General features: G+C 42.3%; 1 pseudogene; it reads left to right on the top strand.

The window, feature by feature from the left end:
- Positions 1 to 269: 269 nt before the first annotated feature.
- Positions 270 to 24,092, top strand: LOC118883333 (annotated as a pseudogene).

Below are 24,092 nucleotides of genomic sequence, written 5' to 3' on the forward strand. Positions count from 1 at the left end.
AAGAAGAGACCAGCCTGGGACTCATGAGACCTTGTGTCTAGTTGGAGCTTTGCCACTGATTCACCAGGCGACCTTGAGTGAGATAACCCCTTTTCCAATCCAGAGCCCTTGCAACTCATGGCTCTACCATCTTTAATACATAGCTTCCATGATGGCCCTGCTGCTCAGTCAGCATCAAGCCTGCAGAAGAGGAAAGATCCTGGATGATGGAGCCTGGGGAGGTTTAATGAGGCAGGCTACTCATATTTCATTGGCCGAAAATCAGCCCCATGGCTACACCTAGCTGCCAGAGAAGCTGTGAAATGAAGTCTGGCTCTGTGCCCAAGAAGAAGAGGAAACAGGTGAGGTGAGGACCCAGCCAGTCTCTGCCACAATGAAACAGATAATGAAGTAAAAGATACAAAGAGTTCTATAAACTGAAGAGGGATGGAAAATTCAATTAAATCTAATCACTTGGTGAAAAGATAGGCTACACCCCAAGGGGGACTGCAGAATTCTATCTACCCAAATCATGTGTTAAAAAGTGAAAGAGGCTATTATAAAATTAGGATAAGGGTGAAATTTGAAAGACACTCTGGGATGCATGGCACACTCCCCCTCTGGTGACACAGTAGACAGACCAATCCAAGTATGAAAAGCAGCTCAGTGTGTTAACCCGTTGCTCAGATGGGATCATCCAGGAAAATAATCCTAGTCTTGTATGTCTTACTGAGAATCTGTATGGCAGTTCTAAATAACTCCATCCTGCCTGAATTGTCTTCCTGCTCCCCTTGGCTGGTTAAAGTGACTTTACTTCCATGGAAAAGACGTAGAAAAAATATGCAGATGGTGAAGCCAATCAAACTTGTAGTATTATTACTTCCGTGTTAAGTTTTACGAGTTAAGTCTGTGTGTGTTATTTAAGGAGTTTGAAATGTTTAAGAGAATCTAACCAATTAGCCTTGTGATTTTATTTTGAAATGATAAATTGGTACTCCATTTGTGATTCTCATTTGAAAGTTGTAAAATAATTGAACATGTTCCTAAATAGTGTTTGAATGTTTAAGAGAACCCAATTTACGACAGGTATAAGTTAGTTTTATTAGATTTGTAAGAGTTAATTGAGATGTAGAAAGATTTTACTTGCTGGGGTTTGTGTTGCCCCATCAGGCATTTGAAATATTTCAGAAAATCAAATATATTAAATTTGTAAGGGTAGTTAAAAAATATTTTAGGAAACTTAATTACATGTGTAAATGTGGTCAATTGAGGAAATTTAATCTTTTTAAATATATAAGTTAATTGAACACTAATCAAATAACAAAAAGAGCAGTCAGTCTCATTTTTACATAAATCACTGTATTTACAAAAAGAATTTGTAAGTTAGATTTATAGGTTAAGTTTGAAGACTTAAAAAAGGTAAAATAAAGTGTTCAACTTTAATAAACTGAATATTAATTAGAGTAGATATTAGTAGTCCCTTTTGCTCACAGATCTCTCGCACTTAAATAGGTAATCGATAGGAGTAAAGGAGAGGAAAGAGAGAGAATGATAGGCATTTTCTAAAAAGCAGAACCAACAACACTTAAACAAACTGGTTTCTTTCAAAGAAAGATATCTAAGGTAGTCAAACTCCTAGAAGCAGAGAGGAGAATGGTGGTTGCCAGGGGCCGGGGGGTGGGGAAAGGGGAGTTGCTGACCAACTGCTATGAAGTTTCAGTCATGCAAGAAAGTTCTAGACACGTGCTTCACAATACTGTGCCTATGGTTAGCAATACTGTTTTGTACACTTAAAAATTTGTGAAGAGGGTAGATCTCATATTAAGTGTTCTTACCACAAGAAGAAAAAAGATAGAATGATTTGCTTGTACTTAAATTTTTTTTCAATTCTTTTTCTAGTTGGTACATTGGCTTACTTTTTCATGTTAATAATTAATATATGTTTACCATTATAAATCTATTTTTAATGCATTTAAACATAGGTATGTTACTTCTCTGGGGTTCTTAACATTCCCGTTGGAAAACCGATGTTGTTTAAACCACAGAGCCCATTATATTACTTAAGTGAGCGGACCACTAATCACCTAGTGGTAACAACAAGAGGCAAAGGTCATAGAATGGTGGATGAAAGCACAAAATACCTTTAACATCTTCCCCCAAATACCAGGTATAATAGCAACATTTCAGAGGAAACTCTGGTTGGATTAGTAGGGTGAGTAAGATTTTGATGGATCTGGGAGGCCAGGCGAAGAAGTTGTTTTAAGGTAGTGGGTACTGGAGCGCCATATGTTAGTTACATGGTAAGCACAGTTCCATGTTGTCAGCAATGCCCTCGGAAGATTCTTCAGGCATTGGTGGGCAGGGTGGACAGCAGAGGGGAGAGATGCACTAGGATGGGCTACAATACAAAGTAAACCAAGGGAGCTGGCTACTGGAGCTCAGAGCCAAAGGAACGCAGTGTGGCAATTACTGCAAAGCTGTGTTTCTGAGCGCGGACAGGGTTTCCATGAGGCTCACATTGTTGGTTTACAGTTCACTGAATTGAACAATGTAATGATGATAATGGATTTATTTTCCTTTTAAAAACGACTCTGAGAAAGAGTTAGTAAGCCAGAGTCATAAAGACCTGGACAAACCAACGCTCTCACTGCTTTAGACAGCCTTGGCCGTGGAGTAAAATCCAGTGTTATCTGCAAGTGAGGGGATTATTATGTCTCAAGGCTAATCAACTTTAAGATGAGATTCTAGGATGGAATCTTCACTTTAAAAATTCTTTTCATTAAGATCTGGAGAATAATTTTCAGCTATTATGAAGATACAACCTCTTAGCCATGCTTTTTTTAAAAAATATTTTTTATGACACTGTGGCAGAGAAAACAAGAGAAGCCCCATATCCATTTTTAAAAATCTCCTTCAGTAACAGAATCCCTTGTTTTTCAGCTGTGGATATGGGTTCTCAGACACCACACCTTATGTCCCAGCTTCCCTTGTTAGATGTGGCCCTGTTGCTAAGTTCTGACTGATGAGATGGGGACAGAAGTATCATGCGGCAGCGCCTGGGGATTTTCCTTACAAGACACCCAGTGTCTGCTCTTTTACATCTTTTCTCCAGCCCCTCTGCCAGGACCCAGCCATCCTGGGCCATGAAGAGGCTGACCACTCTTAGGGATGACAGAGTGGGCAGCCGAGGGGGCCGGGGCCTTGAGGACTTTGAAGCACTTTCCACACCAGCCCTGGGTCGCCTAACTGGACCATCACAGGAGACAGAAATAATCTCATATTTTGTATAAGCCTCTCTTTGGGGGATTTTCTGTTACTTGAAGTCAAACTAATCCTCAGTAATATAAAAAATAAAATTCTGTTCTTTTTTCTCTCACTCACCCTGTTAAAAATATTCTTTATCTTCCCTCCTCCTTCATTTCATTGTCTTCACAATTTGTCGAAGACTTTCTTTTCCAAAGACCACACTGTTTCCTAACATAGCTTTCTCCATCATTCTCCTTGGTATCCTTCTTTGTTGGTGTCTTATCTGATTAAAACATACTCAGTGATTGAACATCCCCAGAAGTACATAGTCTCATTACTTAAATTACTTTGATAGAGCTTTTTGCAGTTCCAATTTTATAGCTGATACCAGGTTTACTTCTTAATTACATCCTCTGTCCAGCCCAACCAACAGTCCTTTGCCTCATCTATTCTGTCACTGAGGAATAAGGTCCTACTATCTGGGTCAGGTCACGTCCACACAATCAGGCCAGACTACACTACATACAGCCCTGGGTATTGGAAGTCATGATCCTCCCCTAATTTCCTGCTCACATAAATTTCCCAAAACTCGCTTTCCCCTTTTGTGAACACACACCTCCAGTCAGCTCCCCTAATCTTTTCTTCTTCCTCTTCTGTTCCTAAAGGCCATTCCCAGCAGTCATTCAACCTGCATCAAATCACAGCTCTCAGCTCTCCTCATTTCCAAAGTTTTCTTCTGTTCAACAGACCTTTATTGACACACTCTCTCATGCCAAGCCCTACACTATGCTGTGGGGATATAAAGAAGATTAAGGCATGGTTTCTGCTCTTGACAGGAAGGGCACATAGCTTCCCCCTTTCTTTTTATATACTTAACACTCCTTCAATCATTGGTTCACATGGATAGAACATTTCCTAGGAATTGCCATGTTTTTCAGGGACGGGGGCTACACCACATGACCCTACTGTTCAAGCCTACAGAAGACATTCAGATGAATGTCTGTCAGGGGAAAGAATCTACCTCTCATTCCTCTTTCCTTACTCCAACAAATTTTTCAAGATATTTATTTATTTATTTGGTTGTGCTGGGTCTTAGTTGCAGCAAGCAGCCTCCTTACTTGCAGTACGTGGGCTCCTTAGTTGCGGCTCGTGGGCTCCTTAGCTGTGACATGCAAACTCCTAGTTGTCGCGTGCATGCAGGATCTAGTTCCCGACCAGAGATCGAACCCGGGCCCCCTGACAATTTTGCGTCAGAAATGCCTAATGTGACTTTTCCTATATGCTGCAGGTGAGATTTGGGAGGGAAGGGACTTGCTTGTTGCTTTTTTTTTTTTAATAAGTTTTTTTTTAATATTTATTTATTTGGCTGTGCTGGGTCTTGGCTTGCCGGCACGCGGGATCTTCGTTGCCTCTTGTGGGATCTTTGTTGCGGCATGCAGGATCTTTTAGCTGTGGCATGTGGGCTCTTAGTTGCAGCATGCGGGATCTAGTTCCCTGACGGGTCGAACCCGGACCCCCTGCATTGGGAGCGTAGGGTCTTAACCACTGGACCTCAGGGGAGTCCCTTGCTTGTTGCTTTGAAACAAAATGAAACTTGGGTCTAGAACACTTAAACCAATTGATTGGCTCCTATTGTTTCACCCTAACAGGATTATCTGGGTATCTTGCATGACAACCTGGTAAGTAGAAGAAGGTCCACCATCAGGGAAAAAAAGAAAGAAAGAAGTGATGGAATAGGGTATACCAGTTGTCCCAAGGAAATCTAAGACAAGAGGATGGGAAGAAAACTATGAAAATATACATCTGTGAAAGGTTGTATTTCCTTTGCTTTGATTCCTCCCATTCCCCCACAACTCCTGGGCTTTCCTCCTTGTCTTTGATCTGGAGGAAGTATCTGTAGCTCTCCTCTGGGGAGAAGGAAATCCACCGAGGAGTCAGTGTTACTACTTCTCTAGCTAGGCCATCTCCACACGTGGTCCCCTCTTCACTGGTGGCACTCCCTAAAGACATCATCTTCTGGTTAATCTCTGCAATTAGCACCCACTAGGTCTTTATTATACTTTTTAAATGTCTCTCTTCTTTCCTATTTTGAGTTTCATTACAAAGCCTTCCTCTGTGAACTTAGGGCACCATGCCTGATCCTGGCCTTCCCCCATCAGCCACATGAGCACGTGGATGGGGATGGGGGCATCCAGGACAGTCCCCTCAAATGAGAACTGACAGGAAAGATGAAAGTCAGGGACAATTACTACTGGAGACTTTTGAGATTTCTTGAAGATTTTTTGCCTCCCCAGTGTTTGTCTTTAGGTATATGTGTATATGTATGCATGTGACTTTATTTCCACCAAGCAGTAAAAACCTTTAAAAATAAAAATGAGATTGTGTGCTTGTTTCACAATCACAGCAGAGGATGAAACTGAAGGGTGGGATGCATGCCTCTACACTATTCTGAAACTCAAACTAAGCAAAGAAAGGGGCTCACAGTGAAGAGTTGCCGGAACCCTGGGAAGAAGAGGTAAGCAGAAGACATCCTTGGGACTTGTGTTATCAGTAAGAAGGAAAGGGTTGAGAAAGGACCCTGCTTGGGACTGAAAAGAGAGGGTTTTCATCGAAAGAGAGGCCCAGCTCCCCAATATTTCTGTGGCATGATAGTAGGTTTTTGACATTTCTGCACATTTATAGAGTAGATGAATGAGAGTCCAAGTACTCTAAACTCAGTCACTGGGGCTTTTTCCTGGAAGCACCACTGTGTTTCAAGACAGAAGGCCAGGATTCAAGTCCTGGCTCCTGAGACCCCTAGCTGTGTGATCATGAGTCTGCTCTTATACTCTCTGGCTTCTTGGTTTCTTCCTGTGTGAGAGGGATAATAATACCTGCTTACCTACTGCCCAGTCAATGGGTATCTATAGAATATAATTACACTCCAGGTACCAAGCTAGATGCCTGGAGGCAGCAGCCTCTCGTAGCTTACATTCTAGTTTGAAATTGGACGTGAACAAGTAACTGCAAGTGTGACATCATCACAATGGAAAACTTCCCAGACGTATGGGCACATTCACCAGGGCACCTAACCTAGGCTGGGAGGTCAGGGAGGTTTTCCTTGAGCAAGTTGTTTGACCTGAGATGCAGAGGATGAATAACAGTCAGATAGATGAAGCAGGGAGGTGAGACCTGGTCACGGTAAAGGCACAGCGGTGAGAAGACTCAGTGGGGGAGGATGTCGTGTGTTGAACCAAGAAGAGGACACAGTGACCAGGAGCACAGAACCACACGGGGAAGGTGGAACAGACCATGCTTAGCCTCATGGGCTGTAATAGATGGATTCTAAGGGAAACAAAATGTTAACTAAATGTTAACATTTCTTGGGCCAGGTGGCCTGGTCATCACCTTATAGGTATCTTATTTATCTCTCCCAACAGCCCCAAGGTCACATAACTATTTAATGGTGGAGCCAGAACCCAAACTCAGGCAGCCTGTCCCAGCCCTCTCCCGCTGTAATGTGTTTTATATAAAAACTCTGCAGACTCGAAGGCAGTAATGCCACTGTCATATATGGACAGTTTAAACCCGAAAGGAGTCGTTTCTCCCTAATCTCTTTTGGATAGTTCTATTTTTGTAGAAGGTGTTTCCCAAGGCCACAGAGAATGTGAAAATAAAGAAAGAAATCAGCTTCTTTTTAAAGAAACTCCTGAGGAACAAATGATTCTTAGTCAGGCTGTTTCTCTCTCTGGTCAACATCCTGGCAGGAAACTTCCAAGCAAAGAGACTTGCGAAGGAAGGAGTGTTTTCCTTGCCTATAATTTGACTTCCTGTTTTGCTTTCCAAAATTTGCATAGATTTTTAAAATGCTTTTGGGAAAAGTGGGTTGTTTTTTCGTCTTTTCCATGAGACAAGATTTATGTTGGTGAGAGGTCAGCCACAGGAATTGCACAGGACCAGCTAGCTTGAGTTGCCTGGATATAAACTCGGCTACCTCCTCTTTGAAGCCTATTCTGTGTCCCTTCACCTGTTCACTTAGAAATACCCACTCCTTCATATGTGCTCTCACTCTGGCCCCACGTATTCCTGTGGCATGTGGTCAAACTTATTTGTTTATGTGCCTGTCACTCTACCAACTGTCAGCTCCTTGGAGGCAGGAACTGTCTGACTCATGTGTTTATCCCAATGCTTACCGGGTGCCCAGCACACAGCAGCCACTCAATAGATGTTTATAGAATGAATGAGCAATGACTGCTTGAAGGGTAGCAGCCTTGAGTTAGTGCCTACTTTGTGACAAGCACTATGCCAGTGGTTTGCATGCACTGTCTCTTTAAATTCTTATGAGTCTGCTAGGCAGTTTCTCTTATTCCCCACCTTTCAGATAAGAAAACTGGGGCTAAGGGAGCTAAGTAAATCACACAGGTAGTAAACAGCTGAGCCAGGAGTCAAGCTCAGGTGTTCTTTCCCATTATATCTCTTTGCCTCTTCCCTTAAAGTGGCAGATGAAGGAAGTCAGCAGTTCAGAGCCTTTGCTGATCCTAACAGATACTGACGAGTTTTTACAAGCTGTCTCCTATTTGGCATGATAAAGCTTGCTTTTGGGAACTCCAGCAGGATGAGGTTGTGGACACAATAACTGCCTTGATTTTCTGCGATCTTTCCTAGAAGAGGCTGCATGGAGTGGGGGACGGAAGGAGGCTGTGGGTCAACCAGCCAGGGTTCAGATCCTGGTTCTGTCACCAGCTGTTTGACGTTGGCAAGGTGTTCAGCAGCTCTGTGTCCCTCATAGAGGGACAACCACACCTACTGCACAAGAAAGTGAGGAGTCCATCAGAAGTTTCAAGCAGAGTTGCCGGCGCCCGGTGAGTGAGCACTGTATAAATGGTAGCTGACTTTAATGTGGACCTGCCCGAGAGGTGCCAATGTCACTGCATGAGTGGCCCTGGCTAGCCCTGTCCTCGAGCTTTAGCAGGCACAGGGCATCAGGCACAGCTCAGTCGCTCTGCGTGGACCACCCTCCCCCTTATCAACTCAGATGGCTTGATCCTCTACAAGACACCTTCCCTTACCTCCTTTAACCCTGCTGCATGGTTTGTTTGTTGTTTATTTGGTGGTTGATTGGTTTCTGGTTGGTTGTTAGTTGACTGGTATAAGGGGGATCTTGGAATCTTGACATAAGCCAGGGGATGGCAAATTAGAGTCTGCAGGCCAAATTTATCCCTCCCCCTGTTTTGGGCCACAAGATAACAAAGGTTTTTACATTTTTTAAAAAATTTTTTTTGTTTTTATAATTTATTTATTTATTTATTTTTGGCTGTGTTGGGTCTTTGTTGCGGTGCGTGGGCTTCTCATTGCGGTGGCTTCTCTTGTTATGGAGCACAGGTTCTAGGCGCGTGGGCTTCAGTAGTTGCGGCTCGCGGGCTCAGTAGTTGTGGCACACAGGCTCTAGAGCACAGGCTCAGTAGATGTGGCACATGGGCTTAGTTGCTCCATGGCGTATGGGATCTTCCCGGACCAGGGCTCGAACCCGTGTCCCCTGCATTGGCAGGCGGATTCTTAACCACTGTGCCACCAAGGAAGCCCAGGTTTTTACATTTTTAAATAGCTGAAAACATTTTTTAAAAGAATACCATTTCGTGACAAATGAAAATCACATAAAATTCAAACTTCAGTGTTCATAAATAAAGTTTTATTGAACTCAGTCATGCTCATTTGCTTACGTATTGTCTACAGCTGCTTTCCTGTTACAACGGCAGAGCTGAGCAGTTGCAACAAAGACTGTATGGCCCCTAAAGCCTAAAATATTTCCTGTCTGGCCCTTCGCAAAAAAAGTTTACCCGTATCTAGCATAAGCAAATAGCAGCAGAAATACCTGACCAAACCTCTTGCCTTTCCCCCGCCTCACCCCATCCCCCAAAACAGCCTCAGTTCAGAAATCCTTTCTGATTAACAAACTGCAAATACTCCCTGAGAACTTTACAGAGTGCACACCATTCTTCACACTTTGATTTTTATTGGACGTAATCACACCTGAGCTCAGCGCAGAGTGGAGAAAACAAGGTGGAAGTAAATGAGGAAGACAAAGAAAGGGAAAGAGGGAGACAGTGAGAAGACTAAGCAAAGTCATAAAGAAATTTGTTCCAAACAAGCAGTAACACCAGTTAGAGAAGATGATTAACTGAGCAAATGTTGTTGAAACAATCTAGTATTTACCCAACTGAGGAACTGACCGGTTGACAGAGGTGAACTCAAAACTCCTGGCAAAATTTGCCTGTTCCAGCACATGAGCTGAGGAGTCAGGTCTCTCTACGAGAAGTCACTGAATCCCTTACGAAGAAACAAGCAGCAATTTCAGTGGTAAAACCTTAATGTTAAAAGACTATAATAATCAACAGGGAAAGCCTACATGGAAAAAAGACGAGGATATTATTTTTAAAAATAGAAATTAAGAAGTATACACATTCACTTGATTAGCATAAATCTTATTTTTTTGAAAGAAAGAAAAACCCCAGTGATGGTAACACCAGAGAAGATCTGCTTTTATCCTTGGAGCCTAGGGACCTCATAGCAAGATTTCTAGGCACAGGCATAGGGATGGTTAAAATACCAGAATAAGCCCAGCAAAGCATTTCTCCTTTTTAAGATGAAGACCAGAGATGAAGACCACAGGCGCACAAGTGTTTGCCAAAGTCGAGTCCCAGTGGGCTTTGTTTTTTCCGAGTATGCACTTGATACAGATGAGATCTGTAAACTAAAGAGGACTCACTGAGGGATGTGAAAAGCTGAAAAATCTCATTTCCTTACCTCCAAGGCACCTGCTAGTAACAAAAGAAGATAAAAAAGGAGAAAGCAGAAAAGCAAAAAGCAAAGCAGTGCAAGCAAAAAGATGCATGCACCCCAATGTTCCTTGCAGCACTATTGACAATAGCCAGGACATGGAAGAAACCTAAATGTCCATCAGCAGAGGAATGGATAAAGAAGATGTGGTACATATATACAATGGAATATTACTCAGCCATAAAAAAACGAAATAATGCCATTTGCAAGAACATGGATGGACCTAGAGATTGTCATACTGAATGAAGTAAGTCAGATAGAGAAAGACAAATATCATATGACATCACTTATATGTGGAATCTAAAAAAAGGCTACAAGTGAACTTATCTACAAAACAGAAATAGAACCACAGATGTTGAAGATAAACTTATGGTTACCGGCGGGTAACTGGAAGATTGGGATTGACAAATACACACTACTATATATAAAATAGATAACTAAGAAGAGCCTACTGTATAGCACAGGAAACTCTACTCAATACTGTGTAATGGCCTATATGGGAAAAGAATCTAAAAAAGAGTGGATATATGTATATGTATAACAGATTCATTTTGCTATGCACCTAAAGCTAACACAACATTTTAAATCAACTCGACCCCAATAAAAATTATAAAACAAAACAAACAAAAAAAGGTGGTACAAACAAGAATGGTACACCAGCTGCAATGCTCTCCACACCCTGGTTCGTTCAGCATTCGCTTGTGCTCCTGGCTCTCCCAATCCAGGGGTCCTTCATCTCCCATTTGGAAGAGTTTGTTCACAGGTTTATGCAAAAACTGTAAAGGGCACCCCCAATGGTTGATGTCCACCAATTAAATAGCAAAAGGGGAAGAGGAAAATTAAAAGGAACCATTCTAATCAGTACTCCTGCAGACTGTCAAGGTGACAAAAAAACAAGCTAGTCTGAGAAACTGTCACAGCCAGGAGGAGCCTAAGAAGCCATGACGACTAAATGTATTAGTGTCATGGATGGGGTCCTGGCACAGAAACAGGATACTGGGTAGAAACGAAAGAAATCCGATTAAAGTATGAACTTTGGTTAATCACATATCAGTGTTGATTGATTGTGACAAATCTACCACAATAACAGAAGATGCTAATACAGGAGAAAACCTTGTGCAGGGTATATGGGGACTCTATGCGTTAGCTTCACAACTTTTCTGTCAATCTAAAGCTGATCTAAAAAAATAAAGTTCATTTTTCCACGGAAGGAATTATTCATTCAGTGAACATTTAGCAAATGCCTACACATCAGGCGCCCTGCCCTGAGTCTCACTTGAAGTCTGGAGTTTCCGTGAATTTGCATCCTCCAAACTTCCCATTTGTCTCGCTACGGAAAGGGTTAAAGGAGTAAACTGTCCCCTTGACCTTGCAGTAACCAATGTCAGTGTTTTCCAAAGGTAAATAAATTCACTGTGAGATTTAATGGGTGTTAGAGAGAGAGGGAGAAGAGGGGTCATCTCTGGTTCAACAAATTTCAGAGAAATTAGGTTAAAACAAATTAAACACATTTCTTTATTATAGCACCTCTCAGAGCCTTTATTTTGCTTATGCATATTGCAGCTATCCAAAAAAGGTCTATAGAATGCAGCATTTCCCCAACTTATTTAACTATGAAACTCTTCTACTGCAGAACACTTTTGGGGACTAGCTTCCTCCTGAAAATACTTTGGAAAACACTATGCAATCTAAAAAGAGCACTAAAATAGCTGAAAACTACTAAAGGAAAGGCCTGATACAGTGAATTTAAAAGAAAAACGATGAAAATGATCTCGTTAGTCATTACTGATTTTTAACAGGTTGCCTCAGGGACCTCAAGAGCCAGAAATTCTGCCAAACTAAGTGCTGAAAATTTTTCATTTTATGACCAAGGCCTTAAACAAGAGCCTAATGGACTGTGTATCTTGTTAAATGTAACTGCATGAGGAAACTATTAACATTAGGCTCAGTTGATGTCCTTTGTGGCTGAACAAAAGGCATTTGTATCTCAATCCTTTGAAAAGTTACACAGCTTTGGGTGGGCAATGAATATTTGGTCGAGATTGGTTAATGCAGAGATGAATAAATCATCCCTATCTTGGGGAACAAAGACAATTCAGTTTGCAAATAGCTGCAGACACCCAAATGTACCTTGGACAGCTAGAATCTTAGGAACTCATTTATGGAAACTGTACATTTTATTCCTTTAGACATGCAACTTTCTGAATCTAAATTGCATTTTAATTTAATCAGTTTGGGCAGTTGTATCTCTTCAGCAGAGATTAAAATAATAATAGGCTCAGACCAGGGGTGGGGTGTGGGGGGGTGGTTTCTTACAAATTTGTTTCAAAATATAACAGATGACAGGGGATAAGACTTGACTCTTGACAACACAGGCTTTGTTATGGGATACAGAAGTAGCATTTTTACCAACCTCTGACTGCCTTTAGCACAGTCCTTGAAGAATTGGAAAAATCTTGCTTGAGATGAAATTTAAAGTAGCAGAAAAATAATTGTTGAGGAAACAGAAGACCTGTGATAGCAGAATAGGGTAAGGAATCAGAATTCAGCAGAAAGAGTGCAGGCTTTCTCGAGGGTGAAAGAGGTGGGTTTGAATCCCATCGCGTGGAAGCTGAGTAACCTTGGGCAAGTGACTTTTGGAACCTCAGCTTCCTCATCAGAAAAATGGGAACAATAATATCACATTTGCAAGGTTGTTGTAACAGAGACAGTGTTTGCAAAGTGCCTTTTATGGTACTAGACACCTACTATACCCTTAGTAAATGTTTACTCTAATAAGAAAGTACCATGTTCAATCTTAAACAGCAGAGTTTAGCAAGGATTCAAGCAAGTACTGGAGCATCACCACAGAACAACTGGAAACCATGTTTATAAGAAACAGAGGAGGGAAAATTTTTTAGGCCAGCTAAAAGTGAATGCTGTATGGAAAGAACAGCTTAATTTGCATCAGCAGGGTTTTGGAAAGCAGGCAAGACTAATAAACGTTTAGCCTTTTGGCATAACTGAACTCAATTACAGTGGTTCTGCTTAAGTCAAGTTTGTCAAATGGGCTTCTCTGTACTTCTCAGATCAAAACCTTCTAAAACTAGTAACTTCCTAGACTCAAATAAGAAAACTATTGGATCCTCAAAAATGATACAATGAAAGGGAACCAAGGAAATGTTTCCTAAAGTACATTCTGCGTGTTGTTCAGTGGGGAAAATCATGGAATTATATAATTTAGGAGCTGTTGGGTTAAACAAAGTTAAACCAGTTTCTAGGCTCCTTTGAAAAGTAATGCATATATATTCAACACATGATAAAAATTCAAACAGTAGAAAAGCGCATAAAATGAAAAGTAAGATTTCTTCTCACTTCACCTTCTGTCCCCCAGTTCTTCACAAAATCAAGAATTGTACCAGTTTCTTGTTCTTCCAGAATCATTGTACACATTTATAAGCATCTTATTTAATCAATATATAGCTAGATATAGGTAAATAGCTTACATAAGTGGTAGCACACTAAACACACTTCTGCATCTCTCTTTGTTCACTTAATATATCTCGGGGGAAATATTGGTTCACTTGGATCAGTAGTTTTCAACTGGGGGTGATGTTAGATACATCTTTGATTGTCACATCTTGGGGGGTGTGGGTACCACAGGCAACTAGTGGGTAGAGTTCAGGGATGCTGCTGAATATCCTACAATGCACAGAACAATCTCCTACAGTAAAGAATTATCTAGCCCAGAACAGCAATGGTGCTGCTGAAATCTTGGTTTAGATCTATATTATTCTTTTTAATGGGCACATACTATTCCACTATATGGATGATTCATAATTTATATAACCAGTGCAATATAGTGGTCGTTTAGGTTATTTCAAGTCTTTTATTAGAAAAAAAAATCTGAAATGAATATTCTCATGCAATTGCAGAAGCATATCTATAAGATAATATTCTGTAAGCAGAAGGGGGGAGTCAAAGTTTGTGTGTATTTTTATCATAAATATTGTCAGTCGTCCTCCAAAGATAATATAGCAAGTTACATTGCCTTCAACAATGCATGCAAATTCCTGTTTCCTCATATCCTACCCAAAACAGTTTAGTAACATAATTTTCTTTATTTGCCAATCTGGTTTAAATAGTGATAGTTTTAAAATTTGTGTTTACTTATAAGTGGACTTGAACTTTTTTTCATACATTTAAAATCCATTAGTTATTTTTGTAAACTATCTGATCAGTTTTATTTAATGCAACACTTCTCAGAGACTTTAATATGATCATCTGTATTGTGACTCTCCAGAGAATAGTGTTCAACATTTCCCAACTTTTATCCTTATAACCTTATTTTTAATAAATCACTTTCAGTAAACATGGTTCTATAAAACATTCTTTGAAAATTACTGAAAACAAGATACCAGAATAAAATTGACTTGTGAAAGGACTTTGAAAATTGTCCAAAGAATGTGTAATAGTGATAATTATTTGGTGGCATTTTTAGCAGATCTGGAAACCCCTAACTCATGGTTAGAAGCAAGATCAATGAAAACTTGAGTTTATAGACCCCTGTCAGTACTCATCAGGATCCTTTTCCTTGCAGACTAAGATCCAGTTGACTGAAACCCAACCAACTCAAACTAAGCTAGGCAAAAACCAAACCAAATCCAAACAAAAAAATTTATTTGCTCATATAAATAAACTTTGGGAAGGTCTTCGATTAAGCTGTGCCTCAAGTATAAGAGGTGCCAAGAACTCAGACTGTGAGGTTTTCCTCTCTTGCTCTCTCACTTTTCCCTGCTCCTCTATTCAGCTTTATTCTTTCAGCTGAGACACTAGTTGTTTCTATCCCCAGTATTTCACTGCTTCACCATCAGAGAGATTGAAACACTTGCTCTCAGGCCCCAGGTTCAGAAGTACCGGGGAAGAGCTGGCTTATTGGCCATCTCTGAGCCAAACAGTGGTGCCAGGACCAGTAACCATGAGGAGGCTGAGCACCCATTAGTACCTCGTGATGGCAGTAGGGGAGGAGCTTTACTGAGAAAAAGAACAAAGAGCGGTTCTCTTTCACCAATAGATGACATGACATCCTCCATGTTAACAGAAGAGACTGAGAAACATCCCTGGAGAATATAATCATCATGAACTAAGTGAAACTTGGCAAAGAAATTTAAAAGAATTTAATATTCAATGTCCTTGCGCAGCTTGTACAGATTTGCTAATGTTAAAAACAGCATCAGACGCTGGAAAAAAGGTTCTTAATTCACTGGATTTGGACAGGTGAAGTAACAAATAACAAAAGGATTGCCAGCTGTGGTCCTCATGTAGATTTATAAGCAAGCCTTGCAAGATACAGAAAACCAATTCTCTGCTTCACATTCAAACGGCTAGAATAGTACCCAATGGGGAAAACTGGACTACTCAGTACAATAGTTTGAGCATTTATAACTTGTATTAGCTTTCTATCCTCCCCGCCCCCCCCCCCACTTTTTAAATTGAAGTATAGTTGATACTGTGTTAATTTCAGGTTACAGCAAAGTGATTTAGTTATATACACACTTTTTTTTCAGATTATTTTCCATTATAGGTTATTACAAGGTATTGAATATAGTTCCCTGAGCTATACAGTAAAACCCTTTTTGCTTATCTATCTCATGTATAGTAGTTTGTATCTGTTAATCCCATACTCCTAATTTATCCCTCCCCACTCCCTTTCCCCTCTGGTAACCATAAGTTTGTTTTCTATGTTTGTGAGTCTGTTTCTGTTTTGTATATAGATTCACTTGTATTCTTTTTTAGATTCTGCATGTAAGTAATATCATATAATATTTGTTTTTCTCTGTCTGACTTACTTCAGTTAGTATGATATCCTCTAGATCCATCCATGTTGCTGCAAATGGCAATATTTCATTCTTTTTTATGGCCGAGTAATATTACATTGTGTGTGTGTGTATCATATATATATATATATATATATATATATATATACACATATATATACATATATATACATATATATATGTAATCTTCATAAACCAATTGTCTGTTGATAGGCACTTGAGTTGTTTCCATGTCTTGGTTATTATAAGTAGTGCTGCTATGAACACTGGAGTGCATGTATCTTTTCAGATTAGAGTTTTCATCTTTTCCAGATATATGCCCAGGAGTGGGATTGCTAGATCATATGATAACTGTATTCTTAGTTTTTAAGGAACTTTCATACTGTTTTCCATAGCAGCTGCACGAATTTACATTTCCACTGACAGTATACTAAGGTTCCCTTTTCTCTAGACCCTCTCCAGCATTTATTATTTGTAGACTTTTTGAAGATAGCCTTTCTGACCAGTGTGAGATGATACTTCATTGTGGTATTGATTTGCATTTTTCTAATAATTAGCAATGTTGAGCATCTTTTCCTGTGCCTGTTGGCCATCTGTATGTCTTCTTTGGCGAAATGTCTGTTTAGGTCTTCTGCCCATTTTTTGATTGGGTTGTTTGGTTTTTTTGATATTGAATTGTATGAACTGATGGTATATATTGGATATTAACTTCTTGTCAGTTGCATTGCATCATTTGCAAATATTTTCTCCCATTCCGTAGGTTGTCTTTTCATTTTGGTGATTGTTTCCTTTGCTGTGCAAAAGCTTTTAAGTTTGATTAGGTCCCATTTGCTTATTTTTGCTTTTATTTCTTTTGCCTTGGGAGGCTGATCTAAGGAAATATTGCTACAGTTTATGTCTGAGAACGTTTTGCCTATTTTCTCTTCTAGGAGTTTTATGATGTCATGTCATATTTAGGTCTTTAAACCATTTTGAGTTTATTTTTTTAAATGGTATGAGGGAGTGCTCTAATTTCATTGAATAACATGTAGCTGTCCAGCTTTCCCAATACCACTTGCTGAAGAGACTGTCTTTTCTCCACTGTATATTCTTGTCTCCTTTGTTGTAAATTAATTGACCATAGGTGTGTGGGTTTATTTCTGGGCTCTCTATTCTGTTCCATTGACCTATATGTCTGTTTTTGTGCCAGTACCAGGCTGGTTTTTTTTTCTTAAAGTGTTTTTTTTTTAATTTATTTTTTGGCTGCATCAGGTCTTAGTTGTGGCACGTGGGATCTTTTGTTGCGATGTGTGGGCTCTTCATTGCGGTGCACAACCTTCTCTCTAGTTGTGGCACATGAGCTCAGTAGTTGTGGCACCCTGGCTTAGTTGCCCTGCAGCATGTGGGATCTTAGTTCTGTGACCAGGGATCAAACGGGTGTCCCCTGCGTTGCAAGATGGATTCTTAACCACTGGACCACCAGGGAAGTCCCATCATGCTGTTTTAATTACTGTAGCTTTGTGGTATTGTCTGAAGTCTGGGAGGGTTATGCCTCCAGCTTTGTTCTTTTTCCTCAGGATTGCTTTGGCAATTCTGGGTCTTTTGTGCTTCCATATAAATTTTAGAATTATTTGTTCTAGTTCTGTGAAAAATATCATGGGTATTTTGATAGGGATTGCATTATATCTGTAGATTGCTTTGGATAGTATGGCCATTTTAACAATATTAATTCTTCCAATCTAAGAGCATGGGATATCTTTCCATTTCTTTGAGTCATCTTCAGTTTCCTTTATCAATGTTTTATGGTTTTCAGCATATAGTTTTCAGTTTTATAGTTAACTCTTTGGTTAAGTTTATTCCTAGTTTTTTTTGTTGCTGTTGTTGTTGTTTGTTTGCTTTGATGCAATTTTAAATGTTTTTTACTATTTTTTTTGTTATTTCATTTTAGTATAATTGTAAGAAATGCAACAAATTTCTGTATATTAGTCTTGTATCCTGCTACCTTGATGAATTCATTTATTAGTTCTAATAGTTTTTGTGTGGAGTCTCTAGGGTTTTCTATATAGAGTATCATGTCATCTACAAATAGTGACAGTTTTACCTCTACCCTTCCAATTTGGATACCTTTTATTTCTTTTTCTTGTCTGATTGCTGTGGCTAGGACTTCTAATACCATGTTGAATAGAAGTGGTGAGAGTGGGAATCCTTGTCTTGTTCCTGAGTTTAGCAGGAAGGCTTTCATCTTTTCACCATTGAGTATTATGTTGGCTGTGGTTAGTCATAAATGATTTTTATTTTGTTTAGATATGTTCCCTCTGTACCCACTTTGGTGAGAGTTTTTATCATGAATGGATGTTGAATTTTATCAAATGCTTTTTCTGCGTTTATTGAGATGATCATGTGGCTTTTGTCTTTTCTTTTGTTAATGTGGTGTATCACATTGCTTGATTTGCATATATTGAACATCCTTGTGACCCTGGAATGGATCCAACTTGATCATGGTGTATGATTCTTATGTCTGTTGCTGGATTCGGTGTTTTGTTTTTTTTTTAATGTCTTATTATTTTCAGTAGCTTTAATTATATATTTAAATTAGAATCCCTGATTCTTAAAAACCTTAATTTCCAGTGACAACCAAGAGGCAAGTAATAGTTACCAAAATCTGGAGAAACTATTTTAGATGACTTTTAGAACATAATTATTCTTATGGTTTACCTAAAAGCTCTTATCTCATTTATATTTAAAGTTTCATCATATCAAGTTATTTTTCTTGCTGACAAATTTGCAACAGATATAACAATATTTCATTTAACTTTCATTAAACCTAGGTGCAGTGAAAGTACTATACTTAATGTTGATGGCTCTAAAGACATGTCTATATTAATTAGATCAACAAACTTAATACCAGATATTAATTTAATACTATGTATTTCCCAGTTCACATGAACCTGAAACTCATTTAGCTTAATTTCTCTTGTATTTAGAATTGTTTGGTTTGTAAGCGCTTACTTTTCTTTAAGCCAATTAAATAGAGATCATTTACAGATTAACCTCAGCAATGTTATCCAAAGACACAAACACATATAAATAGACAAACAAACAGAGAGACATCATAGTTCTCATTTCAAAATTTCATCCCTGAGTCAGGTACAGCAATGTAAAACCCATCAGTTTACAAAAGAGGTTGGATTAAAGTTGGTTTTCTGGCAGATGGAACAAATCAAGCTCACTTGTCTAGATGGCTAAACCCTTTCTACTAATATTTATGGAAAACAAGTCAAGTTCTAAATTACTGTACCCGCTTTTTCAAAATTTGCATTTTAAAAAGATGGCAGAGGTAAGTGTTCTTGAGAAGACCAGATAGGACATTTGTATCTCAAAGATACAGGCAAGTTTCTCCTAGGATGACTTTGTTTCCCCTTTGTTTAGTATTTACAAGCCTCTTAAGATCTCCCATATTTATTAGAAAATCAATCAATTTGTTCCCCACTGTCAATGTTACCCAGGCCCCTGTGGGGAAATCAGAATCAGATACCTCAAGTGCAAGGAAGTCTGCTGGCCTCTTACAAGATATTGGGGCAAGGGAAATTGCCCTTCTGCATAAGTGGCTCCCGGTCCAAATTGGGTGCCCTGTCTGGTCTTAGATGGTGATACTAAACCAGGTCCCTGTGCCCCGGAGGTTACCATAGAAAGTTCTATTTGATCCCCTTGGGTAGGGGAAACGGGAGGCAGTGAATATGTTGGCGGCATGGGAGGGGGGAGTTGGAACAACTGCCAGTGCAGCCAGCTCGGCCATTGGGGGAGCTGGATAGGCTGGAGGGGGGTTTCAGTTTTGAAATAACATGTCCCCACTCTCATTTTTTTCTATTCACTTGTAGAACAGGTTTCCCCTTGGGTTTCCTTTCAGACCCCTGCCCATAAGGTGGCAGCCCTCTGACTCCTTTTCCTCCTGATGCAATATAGCATAAATGCTCCTACATATGGAATCTCATCTCTTTTCCCTGCTCTTTTTTTTTTAAATAAATTTATATATTTATTTATTTTGGGGTGTGTTGGGTCTTCATTGTGGTGCGCGGGCTTCTCATCACGGTGGCTTGTCTTGTTGCGGAGCACAGGCTCTAGGTGCGCGGGCTTCAGTAGTTGTGGCACGCGGGCTCAGTAGTTGTGGCGCACAGGCTTAGTTGCTCTGCGGCATGTGGGATCTTCCCGAACCAGGGCTTGAACCCATGTCCCCTGCATTGGCAGGCGGATTCTTAACCATTGCGCCACCAGGGAAGTCCTTCCCTGCTCTTTTGCAGAACATTTCTAGCTGCGAGATTGTGTAATAATTGAGTGAGCCATTCAGGAGCCATCGTTCTTCTGATCCTAACATATATTGGGTCCACACCCTATTACAATAATACATCATGTCTTTCTTAGTCATAGGCTCACGGGTATGTTTTGCCCATTTATCTAATATATTCCCCAAAGGGCTCTCCTTCAGGATAGATATTTTCCACTTTTACAAGTTTGATAACACCAAGACAGAAAAGACGCAGACAAATTCCAACACAAAAGGCACAAATTCTAGCACTGATGCACACAAAACCAAGACAAAACCAAGACAAGACCAACGAACCAGTTCCCAGATCGGGTAGACTTACCCTACAAAACCAACGAACTAGTTCCCAGTGAACCGGTTCCCAGAATCAGGTAGAGTCCAACAACAATTCCCCCCTCCAGCAGGGTACCCCCACCAGATTGGCCTTCCCATAAAGGAAAAACCCAGACTGAGGGGGAAATATGTTCCTAGCGTGCATGCCAGAGTGACTTACCCTCCAGAATCGAATCAAGTCCGTCGACTTGTAGCCCCAGATGGAACCGAAGTTCCCCAAATGGAAGTTTGTCAGTTCCTTGCCTCAACTGCCATGTGCTGGGGTAGCTGGTGCCGCTTCAAGGGAACTTTGAAGGGAAGATCCTCAGGACAATGGTCCTGGCAGCTGCTAGGGCCCTGCCCCAATATTCCCTGAGCGGGGCCGGCTAGCCATGAGCAGCAAGGCTCCTGGCTGGCTAAGCCAAATTTGTTACTGAGTCCAAGCTCGCTCTGCTCGCTGGACGACAGGCTAATGAATCAGAGACGAGGTGTTGAGGCAAAGGAATACGACTTTATTTGGAAATCCAGCAGACTGAGAAGATGGCAGACTAGTGTCTCTGAAAAACCATCTTATCTGGCTCTGGATGCCAGTTTCTTTTATAGAATCAGGGAGGGAGAGGCGGTGAGGAAGTAAAGTAAAAGGGCCATCAGTCTTGCAAAACATCTCCTGGAATCTAGATGCGGTTTTGTAATAGCTTTCTATTTGGTGCTGTAACATTACCACAAACTTAGTGGCTTACAGGATACAAATTTATCTTACAGTTCTGGAGGTCAGCAGTACAAAAGGGGTCCCAGTGCTAAAATCAAGGTGTTGGCAGGGCTGCATTCCCTTCTGGAGACTTCAGGGGAGAATCCAGCCCAAGCAGGAAGGACGGTCACAGAGAGGACGGTGGCAGCTCAGGGGACACGAAGGAGAAGCCGGGGGCAGAGTCCGTCATATACTTCAAGACAGAGGCCGCCCTGCCACCCACATCCCAGGACATAAGCTATTTACCCAAAGGCAAAGTGGCCAACACCAATGTCACGCGTCAAGCACTACAGGGCACCAAGGTGGCCGTGAACCGGCGGAGCGCGGACGCGCCCCCAGCCCCGCTGCCCAGCGCCAGCAGCAGCCCCTGGGTCCTCGAGCAGATCCTGTGTCTGCAGCAGCAGCAGATCCAGCTCGCGGAGCAGATCTGCGTGCAGGTGAACCTGTGGGCCTCCCACGCCCTCCACTCCAGCGGCGTGGCCGGAGCCAACTCCCTGAAGACGCTGGGCGGCCACGTGTCCCAGCAGGCTTCGGCGGCTGTGGCTCTGCTCAGCCGGAAAACGGGAAGCCCGGGTTTGCCCCCTGGACACCTTGAAACCAGCCAAGCTACCTCACACCAGCATCCCTTCCGCTGCCAGCTCTCTGTCCCCGGGGCTGACGCCCTTCGCCCTGAAGCCAGATGGGACCCAGGTGCTCCCCAACGTCCTGTCGCGCCCCTCGGGGGGCGTTACTACCTCAGGCCCCAGGCTCTGTGCTCGTCCAGAGCCCCTTCTCCGCGGTGGCATTAGACCCGTCCAAGAAAGGGAAAGGAAGCCACTGAGTGTCTCCCCGGTAGATGTCAAACCCAAGGACGAGGTCCTCTACAAGCACAAGTGTAAGTACTGTAGCAAGGTTTTGGGGACTGTTAGCTCCTTGCAGATCCACCTCCACTCCCACACCGGAGAGAGACTCTTCGTGTGCTCTGTCTGCGGCCACCGGTTCACCACCAAGGGCAACCTCATGGTGCACTTTCATCAGCATCCCCAGGTGAAGGCAAACCCCCAGCTGTTTGCCGAGTTCCATGACAAGATGACAGTGGCCTTCCCTACGTGCTCTCTGGCCCTGTCTCCGTAGATGAATCCTCTAAGGAGAGCCCGTCCTTGCGACGGGGACCCCCAATGTAGTGCTACCTCAGAATCTCTCTTCGGGGACTAACACCAAGGACCTCATGGGTGGCCCGTTGCCCAATGACCTGCAGCCCAAGCCTTCTCCGGAAAGTGAGGATGGATCCATCCTACCTGGGGTGGGGCTAAACCATAATTCCCCGAGGGTTGGTGGCTTCCAAGGGAGTGGGACACCCGAGCCGGGGTCAGAGACCCTGAAATTGCAGCAGCTGGTGGAGAACATCGACAAGACTACCACTGACCCCAACGAATGTCTCATATGCCACCGTGTCTTAAGCTGCCAAAGTTCCCTCATGATGCATTACTGCACCCACACCGGGGAGAGGCCGTTCCAGTGTAAGATCTGTGGTCGAGCCTTCTCCACCAAAGGCAACCTGAAGACACACCTTGGGGTGCACTGGACCAACACGTCCATAAAGACGCAGCATTCATGCCCCCATCTGCCAGAAGAAGTTTACCAACGCGGTCATGCTGCAGCAGCATATTCGGATGCACATGGGCGGTCAGATTCCCAACACGCTTCTGCCAGAGAATCCCTGTGACTTTATGTGTCCCGAGCCAATGATGGTCGGTGAAAATGGCAGTACAAGCATTGTCTGTCATGATGATGTCGAGAGTATCAATGTAGATGAAGTTTGCTCCCAGGAGGCCCCTGGAAGCTCCTCGAAGGTCCCCATGCCCCTTCCCAGCATCCACTCGGCATCACCTACTCTAGGGCTGGCCTCGGTGGCTTCTCTAGATGCCCCGGGGAAGGCGGGTCTCACTGGTCTTGTCCTGCAGTGACAGAGCAGCCAAGAAAATGGTTCAGTGGAGAGCGATGGCTTGACCAACGACCCTTCCTCCTCAGTAATGGGGGACCAGGAGTATCCGAGCCGAAGTCCAGATGCCCTGGAGACCACATCCTTCCAGGCAGTCTCCCCAGCCAATAGCCAAGCGGAGAGTGTCAAGTCCAAGTCTCCTGATGCTGGTGGCAAAGTGGACAGCTCGGAGAACAGCCGCACTGAGATGGAAGGGCGGAGCAGTGGCCCACCGACATTTATCTGAGCCCAGCCCACCTATGTTAAAGTTGAAGTTCCTGGTGCATTTGTTCGTCCCACGGCCATGTCCCCAGGTATGACACCCTTGTTAGCAGTCCAACCCCGAAGACAAGACAAGCAGCACGGCTGCACAGGGTGCGGGAAGAACTTCTCATCTGCGAGCGCACTTCAGATTCATGAGCAGACTCACACTGGGGAGAAGCCTTTCGTGTGTAACATTTGTGGGCGAGCTTCTACCACCAAAGGCAACTTGAAGGTCCAGTATATGACGCATGGGGCCAACAATAGCTCAGCACGCTGTGGCAGGAAGCTGGCCATCAAGAACACCATGGCTCTATTAGGAACGGACGGAAAGAGGGTCCCCGAGATATTTCCCAAGGAAATCCTGGCCCCTTCAGTGACTGTGGACCCTGTTGTGTGGACCAGTACACCACCATGCTCAGTGGTGGTCTGGCCATGAAGACCAACGAAATCTCTGTGATCCAGAGTGGTGGCATTCCCACCCTCCCGGTGTCACTGGGGGCCAGCTCCGTGGTGAATAACACCGCTACCTCCAAGATGGATGGCTCCCAGTCAGCCATGAGTGCCGGGGTGGAGAAGCCGGGAGCTGCCGACAGCGTCCCCAAATACCAGTTCCCTCACTTCCTGGAGGAAAACAAGATGGCCGCCAGCTAA

This window comes from Balaenoptera musculus, chromosome 17 (assembly GCF_009873245.2).
Source record: "Balaenoptera musculus isolate JJ_BM4_2016_0621 chromosome 17, mBalMus1.pri.v3, whole genome shotgun sequence".
In the NCBI taxonomy this organism is placed as follows: domain Eukaryota; kingdom Metazoa; phylum Chordata; class Mammalia; order Artiodactyla; family Balaenopteridae; genus Balaenoptera; species Balaenoptera musculus.